The sequence below is a fragment of the Mytilus californianus genome, unplaced genomic scaffold (genome assembly GCF_021869535.1).
Source record: "Mytilus californianus isolate M0D057914Y unplaced genomic scaffold, xbMytCali1.0.p SCAF_7, whole genome shotgun sequence".
Taxonomy (NCBI): domain Eukaryota; kingdom Metazoa; phylum Mollusca; class Bivalvia; order Mytilida; family Mytilidae; genus Mytilus; species Mytilus californianus.
Genome location: NW_026262723.1, coordinates 65,195,665 through 65,202,891, shown reverse-complemented (window position 1 = coordinate 65,202,891; position 7,227 = coordinate 65,195,665). Strand labels below are relative to the sequence as shown.

The 7,227-nt window shown below is 29.6% G+C and overlaps 1 long non-coding RNA gene across 1 annotated transcript; it reads left to right on the top strand.

Moving 5' to 3' along the window:
• The first annotated feature begins 505 nt into the window (after nt 1-505).
• LOC127708883 (uncharacterized) lies at nt 506-6,127 on the top strand. The gene is made up of 2 exons (XR_007985418.1): nt 506-611; nt 5,266-6,127. It is a non-coding gene; the product is annotated as an uncharacterized LOC127708883 (long non-coding RNA).
• The last annotated feature ends 1,100 nt before the right edge of the window (nt 6,128-7,227 follow it).

The window sequence follows — 7,227 nt, the reverse complement described above, 5'->3', positions numbered from 1 at the left end:
TATTATCATCTATTGTGCGCCTGTTGACTTGTTTTGTTTTTTATTTATTTATTTTGCGATCGTTGTTTGTCTTTTGTCGTTTTCCGTTTATTGCCATAGCATTGTCCGTTCATTTTTGACATGTGCGTTTGACTTTCCTTTGAGTATCTTTACTTTTTATTTTATCTATTCATATTCGTTCATAACTGGTTTTACATACCAGAAGCCTTCGTTTAAAAAATGGAGTTTTAATATTATTGCAGAAGATGCTGATGAATTCATTCAAATTTATATTTGAAAAAGTTTTGATAAATTCTGAGGAATAGAAAATGTACCGTCAGTGTACCTGAAGTAAATTTAAAAAATATGACTAAGTTACCAATATTGTACAGCATAATAAAACAGTTTCAATTTTAATTACTCTCCATGAGGGATATTTCCGGTGATAAAAAAATAATTAATTAAATCTGTCATTAAAAACGGAAAACATTTCTTCACCGTGAACGATTTACCCACTTTATTTTCTTGTCGGCAAACTGGACCTGCAGCTGGTCGGCAAACTATATTTTACACAGGAAACTACAGATGTTAGACCACATGAACAATATAAGCTGAGCTGGAAATTACAATCGGTGAGTAGAAATGAAGAATATTTTAAAGCATGTCTATCGAATAATCATGGATCCAAGATTTTGAAGGGAAAATGTGCACATTTGTTCTTCCTACAGACAGGCTATGAATCGACAATCTATATCACCACACTCGTGCATAGTTACATGTTCCAAGGCAAAGTTAGGATTTGGGCTTGGAAAAGTTGTGCATCATTGAAATTCATGTATGACACCATTCGTTCTTCCTACAGACAGGCTATGAATCGACAATCTATATCACCACACTCGTGCATAGTTACATGTTCCAAGGCAAAGTTAGGATTTGGGCTTGGAAAAGTTGTGCATCATTGAAATTCATGTATGACACCATTCCCCCTCCCCCTTTTATCATGTGTATGTCATTTAATCCCTTATTTACTTTGCACACATCACCCCAGGGTGACAAGACCAAGCGAATAAAAAAAAAGGTTGATCTTCATCGTCTTACTGTTAAACTCTAACATGTGGGCATTGGTTAACTTTTGTTGTGCGGGATGGCCTTTCACAGGACCTATACATCATGTACATATTGTATGTTAATGTATTGTTACCCAAACAAAAAAAATTGAGGAACAAATCATGGTAACAAATGATAAACAAATCGTATGATTTCTTTGTGATTTGAAAGTGATAAAATTTCACATGCAAATGAGCTAATAAATCACAATAACAAATCACGAACAAATTGCTTATAATTCATAAGCAAATCATAAACAAATTGTCAAGAAATTGTTTTGAAATCATTAACAAATCAGAAGTAATTGCTTTCCTACTTCAAGCAAATCACAAACAAATTGTTTTCAAATCGTAAAGAAATTGTAAAGAAATTGTTATCAAATCTTAAACAAATCAGAAGTAAATCATATTTCTACCTCAAGCAAATCATTAACAAATTGTTTTCAAATTATGAAGAAATTATAAACAAATTGTTTTCAAATCTTTAACAAATGAAAAGTAAATCATATATTCCTAACCCAAGCAAATCACAAGCAAATCGTACATAAATTGGCATCACTCATCATGCAATTCACAGATTAAATCATTTACATCCAAATCAAAAATATGTTCTGCCCCTGAAACCCCCAAACTTTGAAGCGCAGTTGTCTTCATTTTACCTTTAATAGCTACTCCTCTAATTGTAAAAAGGAATACTATATTTGATTGCAATGAGGGACGAATTTTTCCCTCTGTGTAGGTTTTTCTTACTTTTCTTCCGAATTTGACTATAACGAAATTTTTAAAAAAAACATAGGCAACCACGTGTACTTAGCAATTGATGTCAAATAAGTGATGAGTCTTAGTCTTGGTCCAAATCTGCTACATTGTAATATAGCTTTGTCCATTTTGCCCGGGACCTGGTTAGTAAACAACAATTAAAACATTAAACTTGCCAGTGAATTTTGTCTGCTGGCTCGGGAAGCTAGTCTTGAAATGAATGTTTTGATCTGTTTACACATCTTTTACACATTTTTATTTTGAAAATTAATCCTTACAGCACAAAATTATTATGATTATAACGAGATACTGAAATGCACAGTTTCTGAATTTTAAAGGTTAACGTTTGAATAGTATTAGTTGAATATGTGAAATTATAAATAAATAACTGAGATTCCTTACCACCGTCATCTTTCATAGACTGAATAAAAACTCCTCATCTTGCAACCTTCTTTGTTCAGTTAATATTGAACAGTATTTGAAATTTGAATTTGACCTAAACCGGAAGTCAGAGAGATAGATAAACAAAGAAAATTTGAATGCATTAACATTTTATTCATTGTAGCAAATCATCAATGAATCACACCAAGATAGCTAACAAAGTTAACAAATCATTTTCAAATCATTTCTTATGATATTCAAAGTTAACAAATCATAACGAAATCACACCATTCTAGCTAACAAAGTTAACAAATCTCTTTCAAATCATTTCATACGATATTCTTAGTAAACAAATCATAAAGAAATCACACAAAAACAGAAACAAATTGCTTACAAATCATACAATAGAAAGAAATCACAAAGAAATCAGTTTTAGGGAATTTGGAAAATTCTGATTTGTTTATGATTTGTTTAATGAATCGCAAGCAAATGATACTAACAAATCGCAGAATCACGATTTGAAAGAGATTTGAATACGATTTGAAAGCAATTTGTTCATTTATTTTTCTGTTTGGGTAACTCTCTGGTCTTAAATTTGCATGAAATACTTGTCACTGGACTTTTTATTACCAACAACCAACCAATCTTTACATGTACATATTCATATAATTGTGTTACTAATGCTGGATTACAAGTATTTCCCTGGTTTTGCTTTATCAGCTGATAGTTTTCATTTTATTATTAAAGAATGCATTGTGACGTCACAATTTCCATTGAAAAACATGCATAGTACAAATAAATATGACGGTGTATGATCTGACCATAAAATTTTATGAAAATTATTAATTTTAGTGACCTATTTAGCAAGTATGCATTTTCATTCAATTTTTAAATAATTCCCAAATCATCGACAACAAAACATGAATATATAATTTGATAATATAAGCATTGAAAGTGAATATGTATTAGATGGTTCAAAATAACATTAATCATCAAAATAAAACAATATTATTAAATTAATGTTCCTGAAACCATGCACAGAGTCATAACAGTTGCCATTTAAACACAGTTGATTAAACAAAATGTGCTCATTCAATTAGAAATTGTTTCATCATGTACTTAAGGATTCATATTGAACAAGGGTTGTGGAGGTTGTTGCATCTTTTCTCAAAATGAATAATTACAATGAATAAAATGTCTATAAATATTTCATCATGTTAATTGCTACATGTACATGATTTTAAGTTAAAAAGAAATAAAAAACATATTAAAAGAGCAAAGTTAGCATCATAATTATATTCTTTTTAGATTTAACATAGAATATAGAATCACTATACTGTACATTTGTAAATACTTTGAACCTAAACTATATATTTTCATGTGAAATTTTTATATAAATTGTGCCCTGTAGCATGGTTAGTCAAAATTCATTTATGCCATAAATGTTATCTAGTAGTAACATTCAAGGGTCTTTTTATTTATTCCACCATTAAAATGATTAAAGGATTTTCTAATCATGAGTCAAATTTGTGTGTTAAATTGTGTTTTGGTTACTTTATTGTTTGCATTACTGTTGGGTTGATGCATCATTGATATATAATTATATCCCACATCTCCTTTCATCATGTGCATTCACATCTGACTGCAGATTTTTTGCCTTTTCTACATAATTATTTTATGTTTAACATTCAATATGTGGGGAAAACATAACAAAAAAATCTATCTGTAAGCATTTTTTTTTATCTAAACATGGTATAAACTTTTTTAAAGTATTTTATGAAGCTCAAAATATTTTTCATAGATATTGTATTATCTAGTAAGTTGTCATAAAATTTATTGTGTTAACTGCATTGTATGTCTAATAATTTAGTTTAAAAATACCTTTTATTCAAATTCAAAATAAATAATTAAAATATATGTATTTACTGAACATGAATTCATGACCATGCAAATGTGACATTAAAATGGGTAATAATCAGGATGTTAACACTGGATAGGTAATAATCAAGAATTCTTATATACATGCTATAGCTAATATACAGATTAAGACACAAAATAGTTTATTGCCTTGGGGAGGAATTTTAAACTGTCATGGGTATATATTGAAGATGATTTTATAATGATGTTCACAAATGATAATTGTCCTCTTCAAAATTTTGATAATTTATCAAAATAAATTATAATTTAAGAAAAATATGAAACAGCAGGATATAATATTATTTTGGATACAAAAAATGCATATTTTAAAAGTTATCTGAGTATTGATTTATCAAAATAAAATTGGGTAAATTAAACTAAAATAAAATAAAATAAAGAAAGTGTTGTCTGAGCTGCAAAGCATTATTTAATACAAGCTGTAATAAGTAAAAAGTATACTGGGTAACACAAAAGATGTAAAATTAAACTCAAGGATTTAAAACATTAACAGGGAGGGTTAAGCCTTGGAACAGTATATATATTATCCTGATTAACCTTAGGACAAAGATTCTACATTTACATCACAAAGGTTTATTCATTATATGCACTTGACAAAGGGAAAATCAATAGCATCTATATAGTAACAGTGCATTTATTTATTTAATTATCTTTTTCATTCTTTAAACTTTTCTCTGTAGTATCAATCTATTGCATATTAACAGCAATAACCTGTTGTGTTTTAGAGAGGAATAACTATGTCCATGATCATGATGATGTCTGACTTTAAAGAATTGATGAAATAAAGTATGGTGTAAGCCTCAATAAGACAGTAACCCTTCAATGAAAGTGCACAGTCACACATAAAAAATCATTAATGTAGGAAAAAAGACAACACCATATATAGAATTTAGACCCCCTAAAAGGATTTATTCTTCTTGTTTAAATTTCGGATTTGAAAATATAATTGTATAAGTCCTAGAATTTTTTTGTCAATCAAATAAGGATTGCTAGTAAATACAGTTATTGTAATTGACTTTCTTCTAAGTACCGTACAATGTATATAGTATTATGTTAGTTAAAATTTTACTGTACTTTAGTTTTAATGTATATTTTTTTTTTGTAGATTCATATTGGCTTAAGCATGATTCCCACTTAGAATATGAAGCCTGCTACATGTGCACTTTGATGCATAGGAAATATAGATGTCACTGAGTCACTCTTATAGCTCTGCAAATTGTGAAACAGTGGATTAATTCATTATTTTGTGCTAGTTATTTATTGTTTTTGGAAATAATGAATAGCACTTGCCGCATTATTTCATGATGATGATGACTTGTGATGTTAGGATTAAATTGGACAAGAAAAAAATTGTGCATTGTACAATAGGAAACTTACAAATTGTATGAAAGGAGGACCACAGTTCTGGATGACTAAATAACTTGGATAATCAGGATAATTATATATTTGGTATATCAATAATGAATTTGGAATAACAAGATTTCATAGTTTCAGTGCATATTAATAGTGCAATCATACATTGTATCTGAATTCCATGAATACCATGAATACCTTGGATAATTATTCATTTGAAATAGCCATTTGGAATAATGAAAATTCATAGTTTCAGTGAATATTAATAATAATAGTGCATCATATCTGAATTCATGAATACTTTAGTGGATAATCAGTCATTTTAATATAATAACAATTTGGATAATGTGAATTTCTAGTTTCACTTTCAGTGAAATTTACAAAACAGTGCATATACAAAATGTATATTGCATCTAAAGTTTATGTTGGCATTGCAATTGTTAACTACATTGTACCACCAGGGTGTGTAAAAAGATCTTAACCACCCATGAGGGTCTCTCGTAGTCCGTCACAATTGTTTAGTGTCAAATGACTGCTTGCTGTACTTTAAGTCTGAATCAGAATTAAATAAAAATCTAAATTAGTGCCCAAGCATATTAAACAAATAAACTATGTACTTCAAAGTATAATTTTATTGTCCCGCCTGCAACAAAAGTTGAAGTATGCAAGATTCAATAGGTATTACAATCTGGCAGCGGCTACAGCGTAACCTATTTGTATAAAGCTTCACTAGGTACATTTTATAAGCTTAAAGACCTGGATACTTCTTTATGTTATGAAGTTTCTCTTAGTAACTTGTCTGTTGCACTTTACCTTGTTTTCATGGTTCACTGACTGACTGAAAAAAAAATGTTACTGTTTGAACAGTCATACAGTGAAATACTCTCTTACATGTACATGTATAACATGTATAATGAGTAATTGGATAAATTTATATGGTATATATATATATATATATATATAGGTACATGTATCTTGAAAGGTCTACATGTCTCATTGTCTGTCAGGCAAGGTTAACCTGACCTTGACCTCATTTCATGGATCCGTGATTAACGTTATTTCAGTTACTTTGTCAAGTTTGTTTCTCAGATACTACAAGCAGGAGAATGGTAGGTCAACTATATTTGGTAAAGTGAATATATCTGACTGCAAAACTTGCATCAGACTTTGACCTCAATGAAAATATCCTGGTTCATTGAACAATGTTTAGTTTTTGTGGTTTGGTCTATTTCCCAATGTTTCTCAGATGCTATAAACTACATGTACATGTACATGTACATGCATGACATGTATAGGATCACTATTTTTTGGCGTATTGGATATTTTCGTAAGTTGTACAAATTTGATTGGGAGGTTTTAAATCTGACCATGACCTCATTTTCATGTTTCATTGGGCAATGTTTAGTTTTCATGGTTTGGATGTTAAGTCTATTTCACAGATCTATAAACCACTAAATTTTAGGTCTGGAACATGCGGAATGTCAGTTTGTAGGGTGTACATCATCTGTTTGGCATGGTTAATTTGACGATGACTTCATTTTCAAAGGTAGTTGATAATGGAAAGTTTATGTGATACTTGTACATGTAGTAAAACCTTCATACATGTACTACATTTTTTACATTCAACATAAATTCAGTTTTACATGTAGGCAAAGCAGATATGACATTTCAGCATGTGCACAGTCACTCTTGTTACATCACCATTGATCATGTC